Raw genomic sequence first — 12608 nt, 5'->3', positions numbered from 1 at the left:
ATCCCTATGATATGATGTTTTCAGATCCTCTGGAAAAATTCCCAGTAGAGGAATAGCTGGTTTAGATATGTTGAACTTTAAGTCCCTACAGAATATGATGAAAAAACATTTAAAAATTAGAATATATTTTTAAAAATAGGCATAGAGAATTATATACTTCTTATGTTTACACATAAGTCCAAAAATCTAACCATATACAACCTTGAAGTAGGACAGTCCTGCAACATCCTTTTCCTGTCTCCTGCCTTCATTCACCCCCCTCTTCTTTTTGAACAATCATCTACCTGAGAGACAGCACAGCAGAAACTGGCATGTCATGACAAGCAGTCTGTATTCAGAAGACCAGAATGACTGGCACTCCAAGCATGAAACTACTATTACGGATTACCATCTGCAGTGCAGTTGCTTAGTTCACAGGTATCAGTATATAAAATTAGTCAGGGTGAGAATCTTTCCAATTAACTGCTAGATTCAAAAATCTTCTGGAGATTCTCAAGATGAGATTTCTGCCTCCTCCTTTGAACTACTCAGCCCTCACTGTTTGCCCCTCTCTGCTGAAAGCATTTGTGGTCTGCCATATATCATGAAAAATCTATGTTGATTTCTAGTGGTTCTGTAATAATAATAATTTAACATAAGAATATTCCATGATCTTTTTTATGATGCTATGGCTCCTGGCATACTGTTGCACCTATAAGAGTGATTGATAAAATTAATTCTTGATTGAGGAATGCCTAATCTATTTGTCTTTGGGTTTTATGTAGTTTGATAGGAAAAACAAAGCAGGAAACACGCAGTTAACTCAGATAATTCTAATAACTCATTTAAAATGTTGCATAGAAAAGAAATTAATCCTTTATGGAACACTTGCACTGAGAGAACTCATTCCTGCAAGGAGCGGATCCCACACCTGCGTGAACCAGGAAGCACTTGTTTTTTTGTAAGCACATGTGTCCTAGGGACAGTAATGATATTGCTTGGTATTTACATAACACTTTATAGGGTTATTTTTTTTTTTTCTTGGCGGAACCGGGGATTGAACTCAGGCCCTTGCACTTGCCAGCAAGCTCTTATTCTGCTGAGCCATCTCTCCAGCCAATACTTTACAGTTTTAAAAGCACTTTTGTGCTTTTTCTCCTTTGATTTTGGGGGTTCCATAAAAGACCCTCATATTCACAGTTTATGTGTTATATGTGGTGGAAGAAACAAAATTCAGTAATTAAAAATGATTATAGAATTGCTCCAATCTTTTACTTGATTTCTTTAAAAAATTGTGAAATCAACTAAAATGCAGTCCTTGCTGATACTTAATAAACATTCTTTAGTACTCCTTCTCATCACTCCCTGCCAATGATCCAGAGCTCCTTCGCTGTGATTTCTGCTAAGCCCACCGACCCCAAGCCCCGCACCTTGTCGGGTGCCAGCCCTCCCTGTCCCTCTTGCCTTGCATGCGCATGTACATGTGAGTGTGGCTCCTACCCTAGAGTCTCTCCAGTGAGGAAGCACTTGTCATTCATTGCACACTGAGGATGGAGGCAACCAAGGGAAAATCACAGGATTATAATGGCCAACTCTGAATACTCTCGCATTAATTTTTTCATGTAATTCCCATAAGCATCTTGAAAAATATAGTTAGCCCATTATTTTTAAAGGATAAAATTAATATTTTATTCTCATTTATAATCATATGGCAGTTGGGTATAGTTTCCATACTTCATATTTTTTGTAAATAAAAAATATTAAAAATTTTAAACAGCTGGTAGTTATGTTCTTAAGAAAACACGGTTAGACCAGCTCCTTAATGGTGGCTTCAAGCTTTTTCTTATTAACACCAGAAAACTCACTCACCTTCTCCTCCTTTAAAAAAAAAAAAACTGGAAGGTTGGCAGCATTTAACCTCACACCCTGCAGCAACATCCTGACAGTCATCCACGTCTACTTCAGGGAACAACACGTTGGAATGTTTTTCAGACAGGGAATGAAAGGAAGGCCTGATCATTTTGCAAAGCCCATACCACATGGATAAAAATCAGCTACTGCAAGTTTATCTGCAGCAACCAGGGCTTGCTGGAAGTCCTCTTTGCTATAGATCTGCTGCACCGTGCTGGCTGCTGGGGGCCTGATGAGCTACCGAAGCAAATGATGGAAGCAGATGGAAGGCGCGGGATGTAGCTCAGCCTGTTATTTTAGATGAGGAAGCTAATGGTAAGGTAGAGACTTGGGCAAGGTCACAAAATCAGTAACATGTCTGTACTTAAATTTTCTCTTCTGACTCCAACTCTAACATTTACTCTTTCTTTCTAATTTTTATGTATTTGGTACAGGGTCTCACTACACAGCTCAGACTCCTAGTGATCCTCCTGTTTCAGCCTTCCCATCTCTGGGATTACAGGTGTACACCCTTCAGCTGGGTTGTGGTGGCCAGCTCAACCCAACTGGGGTGGGGCCAGCACAGTATGCAGTGCCAGGGATCAAGTCTGGGTCTTTACACCTACCTAGGCAGGTGCTTGGACTGCTGAGCTATCTCTGAGGCCCCAATATTTATTCTTTCAATTATATCACAGCTACTTCCTAGCTATCAGAAAATTCCTCCACCAACCTTCTTCTAAATTTTCTAGATTCTAACTCATCCTTTCTGATGCCAACTAACGTTGTGGTTTGAGAACAGTACTTTTCTGAAAATATCGTACTGTTGAAGCACATAAAGATAGTTTTAGTACATGTCATTAGCAACTCAAGAATTGGCATGTTTTGTTATTATTTCTCATAAGAGCATTAAAAAGCATTTAAGAATCTCAGTGTCTATTTCAGTTTTTCTTATTTGCATTTCCCCTTAGAACTGGTTGTTCGAAGGAGAATTGCCAAGTTCTTAGTTCTTAGTTCTCAGTTTAATCCCATTTAGCTAAAAATTATTACACACCCACTACATGCTACTGTGACAGCCATGGTGGCCTCCAGGTAGGCACCGGTGTTCCACCTGCTGGCCAGGAAGTTGCCATATACTGGGAGAAAGCTGACAATAGACAGAGTTGACTAAGTGCTAAATACAGGCATGATTAACATGGACAGTTACAAAAATAAGACTACAAAGAAAGGAAAGAAAAAAGAAAGGAAAATTCAACAAATCAATCTTCCTTGGAACAGTTACTAGCATATTGAACTTTTTAGGAGATTTTATAAATACACATATACACATATATAAAGCACAAAATACAGTAATACTTTCTGTACATTGCTAGCCTGTATTCATTGCCATAGATGCCTTTTTCATTTTCATATTCATCTTTGTGACTATACAAATTATGTTTTTTCAGATAGCTGTGCTACCAGATGTCTACATTCATATTTGACATGTTCATTCATCCAGTAATTAATCTTGTTTTATAGAGTTTTTTAGACAGTGATTTTACATCAGGTGGAGTTTGTTATTTTGATTTCAAAATGACAAGTGATACAGGAAAGATGAAGAAAGTGAGAGGGAAGGATTTGCTGCGTTACCTGAAGTGAGTGAGACACACTGAGCAGTCCTCTAAACAGTTGCAGAGGAAGACAGAGGCCACAACTTCCCTAGAAACATAGCTTAATTAAGGAGAGATGGTCAGGCCACTTAAGGGTTTGATGCTGTTATGACTCTATTTTTGTTGTCATGATTTAGCTTTTGCACAACTCTACTGCTAGCTAAAAAAATGTCAGCTCAGAAATTCTTTTGAGTAGTTATAACTGCATTGGTGTCCCTCAGGTTCTAAAATAACAACAAAACAAGTACATTTTAGGTTTGGAAATAGAGGGTCTAGCTGGCTTTCTTGAGGCCAGATTTTTTTCCTCCTTACCTCTGGAATATTACAAAGCATGGGAGGAAAGAGAAAAAGTCAAGGGAAGAAAAAACAATGCTAACTTTTTGTCTTAGTTACTTTTCTTGTTGTTGAGAAAAAATACCTAACATCCAGCATTAAAGCAGCAAATGTTTCTTAGCTCCTAGTTGAAAGAGGTTTCGGTGCATCGTTGGCTGGCTTCAAGGTAGGGTAGCATGGCAAGGGGCATCACAGGGCAACAGGACAGCAGGCAGAAGTCAGTAAAGAGCAAGCAACATGTGACAAGCCTCTTCCTGTTCCTTATATCTTATCCAGGCTACCCACCCTTAGGGCAGGTAGCACTCGCACCCTTAGGGCAGGTAGCATCCCACACTGGAGGTCCAGCCACCTCTGAAGAGCCCCATCTATGGCTGCATGAGGCTTTAGGGCAACATATAGATATAAGCCATTATAGTTAAAAAATCATAGTAGTATCCTAAGTTAGAGTTTCTGAAGAAAAAATGAGCATCATCTGGTGACCGGAAGTGTGTACAAGAGCATGAAGCTGTTTGTTTTACTCTCCATTCAATATAGTTCTATTTATATAAAATCGTTCTGTTGAAGTATGTAAAGCTCTCCTAAAGATAGATGTTTCCTTCATAAGCCAATGCCTGGGTTCCAGCCTAGACTTTACCATGATTAGGACAGGAAGTTATGGGGTTTTGGTCTTCTGAAAAGGAGCAGAAGAGACCCCAGTCAGTGTTGGCTTTTCCATGTTAATCCTGGAAACTTCCTTGTGCATCACCAAGTCTGTAGACAGCAGCGCTGGAGAAGTGTACCCGAATCCAGTTAGTGGACTGGCTGCCCTGACTGGATACCAACTTGAGTCCTCCATTGGGCTGTCTACTCAAGCATTGTTTCTGGCATCCAATCACTTGGAAATTTCCAGTCTCTGGAGTTACCAAGATCAATGTTCATTTCAGCTCATCTTTCCCAAGAAAGGGGCAAAGGTCAAAAAGACCATAACTACATGGACATGCCAAGACAGAATGCCTTTGGTAGTAGTTAAACAAGATGGGCATTTACTCAGACTAAGCAGGAGCACTTTCTAGAGGGGTTGCACAGCCTTCCTCAGGGTGTGTTCCTCCTGAAGGACCCTGAACAGAGGTCTCTGCAGCAGAGGTTGATGCTTTTCATCTTCTGGTCTGGTTTACTTCAGCTCAGTTTATTCATTACTCGTTTTCAGCTCCTCTGGCAGCTCCATGGGATACCATTTCTATGTAGGAATCAGAGGCCTGATGGAGCCTTGATAACAGACTTAAAGAGCTTCAAGGGGTCCAGAGAGCTTTGTTCAGCAGCTCTATACTTAGAAATTCCATGCTACTTGCAGAGCCTCTGTTCTGAGGCAGAGACAGGTTGGCTACATATCTAGATACCGACCTTTGGGCCCTAATAAGCTGAGTGACAAGCTTACACTTAGGAAGCATGACAGCTATTCTTATCACTAGAGAAAGATATCCACTAGAAACTAGGACTTCCTGTTATTAGACTATAAACATAATGTCTGAAAACTCGTAATGCGGTGGATAATAATGAAGCAAATCCAATTAGCCACACTGTCATCCTGTTCAACAGCCTGTCTTAAGAAAACTCGCTAAAAGCTTTACTGAAATCAAGAGGCACAACACTGTCCACATTTCTCTGATCTATTAGCCTTATTAGCAAGATGAAAGACATTAATTTAAAATGAAATAATCTAAGTGAACCTGTGTGACTCTTATGATTATTGTTTCTTTTTTTTAGGACCTAGCTATTTAGCAGTCTAGAAATTTTAGAATTTCTCTCATACTGAAACCTAAATTAAGGTCTTGAACACATGAATACATTTGTTATTGTTTGTTTCATCATTTTTATATTTTAATCCAATGGTAATTCATATCTTATTTGTCTATTGACACATCCTTTTTTTTCCTGTCTGTTCTGAAATCTGAAACCTCAGAGCTTAGATAACTTACAGCTCAATAACACAGTCCATGAAATTCAATGGCTAATTTTACATGCAAGATTACTAAACTAAGATGTTTTGATTTAATAAGGGAAATGAATTCTAAAAGTTTCTAGAGAGAAAAAAACTAATTTCTATTAATTATGATGGTAGGACCATTAAAAACTGAGGCTTACCATCCAATCCATTCTCCTTTTCTGTTCTCTGAACTCACGCTCTCCTGTATTGGCTGAGCACTTAAGTAATGACCAGAAAAACTATTTATAGTTTATTTTATAGCTGAGAGTGTAGTTCTGTTGAACAAAAGGATAGATGACAGTTCATACTGAGTGAGTTGCTTAACTCTTGAGCATTTCTCTACAATTTTGGTTCAGTTATTTGAATCAACACCATGATGTCAGAGTTTTTGGAAAATGTAAAAAGAAGATTGGATGCTTTGTCTCCTATAAAAGGTAGAATTTGTTATGGTGTGAGGTAGGGATAGCAAAAAGCCCAGGTATCTGTGGCAGAGTAATACTGTGTACGTATTGCTGCTCCTTCTTAATCACATGAAAAAGCATTTGCATGCTCAAAACTGGGCTGGTCTTCGCCTGTATACCATACAAGGCGCCTGTATACATTGTGAAAGGCAATTGCCCAGGTATCATTTATAGCCTGTGAAACCCAATAGTGTGACATTCATTTAATCTGTCATCTTTTTTGCGCTCTAATGTAGGTTTCTGAGGCTACCATATCCCACCCTCTGCTGCAATCACAGGCACATTGTAAAAGCGGACAGACAATGAGTTAGCTAAAAAAAAAAAAATAGTGATTCACTGCTGAAATTAAATGTGTTTTTAGCCACTTGGAGGAAAGATATTACAAGGAAATCTAATAATAAAAGAAACATATTATTTATTAAAATACCCCTTAGCAAAAAAGCTTGAATTTTTCATTCAGTGGAGGACTCTGAATGAATCATTTAGAGATAAGTTTGTATGTATATCAAGAAATGGTGGAATTTTATCTCATAAACTTTAATATGCAGGATTTTATTTTTATAGATTATGCATGAAGCAACATTATTTAGAGTGGGAAAAGCATACACTTTGGAATTTATTGGTCCCAGACTTAAATCCTTACTTTTAAAAGCTTCACAAACTTTAACTCCTCTCAAACTTCAATTTTCTCACCTTAGCTTGAGAAACAGGCCTCATATAGTTGTTGAGAGGCCATTACAATGTGATTTTACTACCTGATGTAATGTATGTCACATTAAATATAAATACTGCAGTTTGAATTTCATTTCTCAATATCCAAATCTGACAAGTTTTCCATGATAACATCATGGTTAACCCAAATTCTTATTTTATCATAATAAGATCTGGACAAATAAATCATACATCTATGATTACATATGTATTTTGGTGACCAGTAACTAAACCAATATATTAAGCCAAACTTGAGTTATGGCAATCATCGGACTCCCTAAATCCTTACGTATCTCTTAAATGGTTTCTGAGGCATTCTCACTACTGTAGTAGGAATTTGAGAACAAATTTACTAGTCTTATTCATATAAATTAATTTATTCATGTAATATAACCTTGTATTTGTTGCTTTTCTTATTGCTGAGCCAAAGAACCCAACACTCAGAGTTAAAAGAGCAAAGGGTCATCTTAGCTGACAGTTGAAGTTGCAGTCTATGATCAGCTGGCTCCAAGGGAGGGGGTCAGGGCAAGGGGAGCTGCAGCAGAGAAGTGGTACATCCAGGCCAGGCCAAAGGGAGTGAGCGGCAAGCCTTCTTTCAGTTCCTCTTTTATTCCATCCAGGCTATGAGCCTACTAATTGGTGCTCCCCACACTCAGGATGGTGCTCCCCATTATCCACATCCAGAACACCGCTAAGCCAATCAGTGGACTGTTCCCATCATTGCACCATTAATCCATATTTGCACACTCTGGATCCAGCCACCACAAAAAAGTCCTACCTCCGAAGAGTGTATGACGCTTTGGGGGGATCCTAGATAACCATAAAGATGGCCATAAGAACCATCTTTGCCAAAAGAAAACATTCAATGGACTGTGAAAGTGAATATCATTATGTAATTTCCAAAACTTTTTCTTCCCATTGATTTATTAATAATATTGAAACTAACAGTTTTGGAGGTATTACTGATAGGTATGTTAATAATGGAATACCTATGCCTGTTCGTTTCTCTTAGATACTCTGAATTTACCTCCAAAGACCAGCTGGGTGAAGTGCAAAATGGACTCAAGTGGCTAAGACCATGTTCACTAGGAGGGTCATGGATGGGACCAACTGATCACACTGCTTAATTGTAACCACTCACTTCTCAGACTGCGGGCCAGAACAGGTCTGAGTCAGGATGCCTTTCAGCTGGTGGTGAGGTAATGCACAAGGTCATCTGACTTCACAGAAAATAACTTCCGTAACTAGGTATGCAAGACTTAGGCATCGAATGTCTGATGTTGATCATTCATATGATGTGGATCTCAGTAGAAATCACACACTAACCACCAGGCCGAAGCCACCCTTATATTAGCCACCATTAATATATTTTGAGCAACATAGTATATATAAGTGTAGTCCAACACTTTTAAATATGTAGAATTTTATATAAAATTATGACTTCTGGGTCTCTTTTAAAAATGATATTTAGCAGCTCTGGGCTTTAATTCCCACAAGATGACCACAGAGAAGTGTGGAGTGGGCTGACCCGCCCTTGGGCCATGCCTGTGGTCTTGTAGGCACCAAAGTCCCAGTCAGCACAGCCATCTGTTTCACTTGGGGTGGACCTCGTAGTCATTTGAACTTTTGGCATCAAATAAAATTTGTTTATGCTCATAGCTGCTGCACCAAATACTGTGTGACCTCTTAAATAAAAATTATAAATACATTATTCATGTTTATGATTTTTAAATGAGTTATTTTCTAGGGCATGGTCCTTTCATTACAGCATAAAAACCAGAATGAGATTGCTAGGAGAATAAAGCAAGAATTGATATTTCTGAAAGGACAGAATGCTTCCTTTTCTTTTCAATTTATTACTAATAGAATAATATTAGAATAAATCAGGTTACAAAATTTCCAATGGGGGGAAAATGAAGATTACCTCAATTCTGTACATTTTAAACTTCCTATTGTGAAATTTACTGTAACACACTCATTTTATTCAGTGTGACATGTTATTTCCTTTCAGATGCGTATGTAGGTCAAGTTCAGTGAAAGTGAACACAGAGCATCTCTCTGGTGAAACTTCTCGGTACAAGAGAATTCCCCAGCCAGAAATAGAGGGGTGTGAGGTTTAATCCTTGTCCCATAGGGTCTCAGGGAGGTGTGCTGCCTCAGGAGAGACACTGCCTTAGGAAGAGCAGATGCCTGATACGCTGGCTCACAAGAAGGCTTTCGCTGGAAGGAGGTTGGTGTACTCAGATGAGCTCTGAGCAGGTTGCTGAGAAGATGGATGAAAATTGAAGACTACGAGAAATAAAAAATTTGGCAGCTCAACACATGATCTTCAGTCTTTGCAGGAGTGAGAAAACCCTTTGTTTTATGCCTGTCCTTTAAAGTATTGGTAGTCTAAACTTAGAAAGAACCCTGCAGTTATTGATTAATCAGTGAAAAAAAAATACTCTATTCTTCACTAGATAGATTAATGAAGATTACAAGTTTTGGGTTAAAACAAAACTAAGTATTACCTTTTCACTTATTGTCTGATTTGGCTAAGTTTTGTAACCTGGATTAGCCCCAAATTAAATTTATTAGTCTTTAAGATATTGTTATGAGAATGACTAACATACAGGCCTTCATATTTGATAGTTTTGAGTATTGCATTAGAGAACATAATGCTTGTACAAGAAATGCCACCTGGGCTGGTGAGATGGCTCAGTGGTCTAAAGCACCCACTTAGAACAAGCTAAGCTAAGCAAAGCACTGGGAACACGGTTTGATCCCCCAGCACCACATGCCAGCCAGCCCTGCCCCCTGGTGGGCTGAGCTGGCCACACACACACAAAATAAATAAATTAAAAAAAAAAGAAAAAGAAATGCCACCTGCCAATCTTGTTAGTATTATCTGATATTAGTTGTTTAAAACATGGTGTACTGCATAGAAAGACACAGCAGATTAAAGTGCCTGCTTAGGCAGGGGCCAGGGGTTTGATTCCCACAGTTCCATAACGGCCCTGCCCCTGGGGCACACTGAGACAGCAATTGAGACTGGGCTTGGTGGCGCATGCCTGTGATCCCAGCGCTTCGGAGGCTGAAAAGCAGGAGGATCACCACGAGCCTGATGTGTGTAGTGAGGCCCTGTAGACACTGTAGAGCCTGTACTACATACATAAAGAAAAAGAAAAGGAAAGAAAAATACTCTTCAAATAGTGTGAGGTTGGAAAAAGCAGAATATAAATTTGTGTGTTATTGTGTTTTCTCCTACATAGAAAAAAATATAGGTGGAAGGGGAAAAATGCAAAGGAAGTATTTCAAAATGCTACGAATGAGGGCTGGTAGTGAAATCATGTATCATTTTCCTTTTCTAATTTCTAGTTATTTTGAGATGTCTTCAATATTACTTTGTATAATAAAAGTACAGTCATCCTGCATGATGCTAGCCACTTGGGTAAGAAACTCTGTAGATGCTCAAGTCTCTTATGCAAATGCTATAATATTTACACAGCACTCACACACATTCTCCGTGTACCTTAGACCATCTCTAGATTTTTTGTAATACTGAATGCAATGTGAAAAGTTCTACGAAAAAAAAAAAAAAGAAAATACCTGTTTCGTGTTATGTCTAAGATGTATGATACTCAGACAGATAGTGAGGTTAAGCTCAACTGCCTATGTTCTAGGGTAATAATATCATTAAGCTTCTCTTCTGGGGGGTTAACAACCTAAGTTTGCAGACCAAAAATTAGACAAAAAGAAGGGCTGCAAAGACAGCCAACACTTTGGCCCTAGCCTTTCAAGGTCAGTGAGGACTCAGGACATAAGGGATTCTGTACTGTAGTATCATGTAACTCAGTTGTGTCCCAAATTTTCTGGTCAAGGAGATTATGGGGCCACAGACGAAAGTGATCGATGATGTAGAGTGTGTCTGAGGAGAGTCACATGGAGAGAGAACATTCTCTCAGGCTTTCACAGAGAACAAATTGGTCAAGCAATGGCCGTGACTCATCCACATGGTTGACAATGACAGAGGATCTGCAAACTGCGGTACAGGGCTACAGGATAAATCTTGAGGGTACTTGACTGACTTTATCAGATACAAAAGTTACATTTCTTGTTGCACAGGTCTTGCCTTATCTTGGTATTAACCATCCAGCAGAAAAGTATAAAAATGAGTTATAAAAAGTAAAGCCATATCAATATGCTGAGCTGTGAAAGGCCCAAGTCAACAACTTCTGACATTACCAGTCCTACAGATAACCCACTACTATTATGGACTACTGGACTATATTGGAATATTCTGCTGAATTCACACACCTACAATATCTAAATGGCAATGGAATACCCATCTCTGACCAAAAAAAAGGGGATGCAAATGAAGGACCATTTTGTATGTGTATATACAAAATAGGATAAACATACAGCTACTTTCTCTTAATTCAATGAGAAGAAAGACTTGTACTAATAGTGTTTGGGCAAGATATCATGTATGCATCTTGTACTATGAATAACTACTACGAAGACAACAATATGCAATGTACTCATTATTGTAACTGTCCTACTGACCTGTTTTGAAACTGTCTCATTGCTATTTGTTTCTCAATAAAATTAATTTTAAAAAATGGCTGGAAAAGAAAAGTTCTACAAAATTGTTATAGTGTATTGTTTAGGAATAATGACCAAAGAGAAAAAAGGCTGTATACATCAATATGGACACAATATATTTCTGAATATTTTCAATCGATGGTTGGTTGATTTTGTGGATGTAGAGCCCACAGATATAAAGGGCTGACTATAATTCAGTAAGAAAATCGTGTAAAACTCTCATAATAAATCTTACATATTTTACTTGTTATTATTCACTCTCAGTATTATAGATCTCTTCCTTCTTTGCTTTCTAAAAATGTCAATTTAAGAGTTAAAGGGAATAATCAGGGTCATATTTAATTGGAGATAAAATTTCATCCAGGCATGGATATTTATCTGAATTAGACTGTTGGTCTTTTTTAATGGGTCTTGCCTGAATCAAGTATAATTAAAATGGTAACTTTAATTTCATTACAACAATAAACAAGCTGTATTTGTTTCTTTTAGCTCCCACTTTAAAAAGAAACACTAAAAAGGATCTTGGAATGTGCTTTATTTCAAAAGGTAAGGTCTAGCTAAAAGTATATGAAAATAGAGTCCTAGCCCAGGTCCGGTGAGTGTGTGGACAGCTTCCTGCTACCCTGCGCCAGCAGGACAAGTCCCAGCCCAGGTGCAGCGTGGGCCGGACCCTCTCCCACCCCCTTGGACCACCCCCCACCACTCCGCAGTAACTCCCCACCCCGCCCGCTGAGTAGGAATTTCTGCCACATCTGGGAACCCCCAGATCCAGTCCTAGCCCAGGTCCTGGGAGTGTGTGGGAGAGCTTCCTCTTCCCCCTACTTCACCTTTTCCCCTCCAGGCACAGCTCAGGCCTGGCATACACGCCTGGGGTGTAATCCTGCAGCTTCAATCCCTGCAGAGAGTGTAGAGGATAGATCCAACCAGCTAGTCCAGGAGCAGAACATCTCGCCACAGGGGCACAACAGGTTCACCCTCAAGGGTAGCAGCGGGAAGGAGCTGAGCACAGCAGCCAGACCCAAGCCAGAAGCAGCTGGA

General features: G+C 39.1%; 1 pseudogene; it reads left to right on the top strand.

Moving 5' to 3' along the window:
- LOC111814381 overlaps window positions 1–12608 on the top strand; it is a 72110-nt pseudogene that overhangs the window by 22494 nt on the left and 37008 nt on the right.

This window comes from Octodon degus, unplaced genomic scaffold (genome assembly GCF_000260255.1).
Source record: "Octodon degus isolate 3935 unplaced genomic scaffold, OctDeg1.0 scaffold00009, whole genome shotgun sequence".
Lineage (NCBI taxonomy): Eukaryota > Metazoa > Chordata > Mammalia > Rodentia > Octodontidae > Octodon > Octodon degus.
Note: the sequence above shows the minus strand (reverse complement) of the source record. Positions and strands in the feature narration are given on the sequence as shown.